The 2176-nt window shown below is 40.7% G+C and overlaps 1 protein-coding gene across 1 annotated transcript in view; it reads left to right on the forward strand.

Moving 5' to 3' along the window:
- Positions 1-2176, forward strand: part of ESCO1 (establishment of sister chromatid cohesion N-acetyltransferase 1) — a 74096-nt gene that overhangs the window by 49347 nt on the left and 22573 nt on the right. The window lies entirely within an intron of this gene.

The raw sequence follows: 2176 nt of genomic DNA on the forward strand, positions 1-2176 counted from the left end.
TTTTTTTAAATAAAAATAGAAATGGAGTGTCGCTGTGTCATCTTAGCTTGTTTCAAACTCCTGGATGCAAGTGATCCACCTGCCTTGGCCTCCCAAAGTGCTGGATTACAAGCAAGAACCACCATGCCCAGTCCAAAAAATACTTTTTATTATACGCTTTTTCTTTTTTGAGACAAAGTTGTGCTCTGTCACCCAGACTGGAGTGCAGTGGTGTGATCAGTGCTCACTCTATCCTTGACCTCCTGGGCTCAAGCAATCATCCTATCTTAGCCTTCCTAGTAGCTGGGACCACAAGGGTACACCACCGTGCTTGACTAATTTTTAAATTTTTTGTAGAGGTGAAGTTTCCCTATATTGCCCAGGTTGGTCACAAACTCCTGGGCTCAATCAGTTCTCTTGCCTTTGCCTCCCAATGTGTTAGGATTACAGGTGTGAGCCACCATGCCTGGCCAACAGTAACTTTTAAAGAGCAGACATTTTAAATTTTAATGAAGTCCAGTTTATCAGTTATTTCTTTCATGAATTGTGCCTTTGGTATACTTAAAATGTCATTGCCATACCCAAGGTCATCTAGTTTTTCTCCTATGTTATCTTAAATTTCTGCATTTTATGTTTAGATCCATTTTGAGTTAATTTTTGTGAGGGATGCGAGGTCTGTGTTTAGGTTACTTTTACATGTAGATGTCCAGTTCAGCACCATTTGTTGGCTGTCTTTTCTCCATTATATTGCCTTTGCTCTTATATCAAAGATCAGTTGACTATTTTTATGTGAGTCTATTTCTGGGCTCTCTGTCCTGTTTCATCGATCTGTTGTTTCACCAATACCACTGTATTAGTCCGTTCTCATGCTACTATAAAGAACTGCCTGAGACTGGGTAATTTATAAAGGAAAGAGGTTTAATTAACCCACAGTTCTGCATGGCTAGGAAGGCCTTGGGAAACTTACAATCATTGCAGAAGGGGAAGCAGATTTGTCCTCCTTCACATGGTGGCAGGAGAGAGAAGTGCCGAGCAAAGGGGGAAAACCTTCCCTTATAAAACCATCACATCTTGTGAGAACTCACTATCTCAAGAACAGCAGCTTAGGGGTAACTACCCCTGTGCTTGATAACTAGCCTTATAGTAGGTTTTGAAATTGGATAGTGTCAGTCCTCCAACTTTGTTGTTCTTCAATTTTGTGTTGGCTATTCTAAATCTTTTCCCTCTCAGTACAAATTTTAGAACTAGTTTGTCAATATCTACAAAATAGCTTGCTGGGATTTTTATTAGGATTGCATTGAATCTATAGATTAAATCAGGAAGAACTGACCTTTTTATATTGAGTCTTCCTATCTGGTTTTGTAAATTTTTATTGTACATTGGAGATTGTGTGTGAAGAAATAGTAGAGACTGAAGTAGATAGTATCCTATCCCTTACCCATGAGCACTTTCTCTTTTCTTTTGTCAGTTAACTATGGTGAGGGGCTGATTGCTTAGATCTAATTAAAAATTGAACTGGGTCAGGTCAGAGTTGGGTTTGAAACTTTAGTTTTCTGTTCTAGTATTAGGTGTCTCTCTGCAACTGAGATTGGGGATCTAAGCTCCACACAACACTAAAACTCTCTATACCTTCCAGCCCAACAGTGCAGTTGTCCCATGGGAGAGAGTTGGTGGATAATTATTGCTGTATTTGGAGTTTCTTCAGATTTCAGACTGCCATGCCAGGCCACATAATTCTGGTTGGTTTCTCTTTGTTCCAGCAAGAGATTCTTCTCCTTGTTCTCTGTCTGTTGCAGGCTTGCTTGTTCACTCATGCTTCCAGACTTGGTCAACATCTTATGGTTAAAAATGGCTACTGGTCTCTGCTCACTTAGGAAGGACTGGTTCATCTCTGAAAATCAGTTCATTTAGACATTTTGTTTCTACACCTTTTCAGTGTCTTTTAAAAAACACATGCTTTTTCTTTTCTTTTTCTTTTTTTTGAGACAAAATCTCACTCTGTCGCCCAGGCTGGAGTACAGTGACACCGTCCTGGCTCACTGCAAGCTCTGCTTCTCGGGTTCACACCATTCTCCTGCCTCAGCCTCCCGTGTAGCTGGGACTACAGGTGCCTGCCACCATGCCTGGCTAATTTTTTGTATTTTTAGTAGAGGTGGGGTTTCACTGTTTTAGCCAGGATGGTCTCGATCTCCTGACC

The sequence above is a fragment of the Colobus angolensis genome, unplaced genomic scaffold (genome assembly GCF_000951035.1).
Source record: "Colobus angolensis palliatus isolate OR3802 unplaced genomic scaffold, Cang.pa_1.0 Scaffold45, whole genome shotgun sequence".
Taxonomy (NCBI): domain Eukaryota; kingdom Metazoa; phylum Chordata; class Mammalia; order Primates; family Cercopithecidae; genus Colobus; species Colobus angolensis.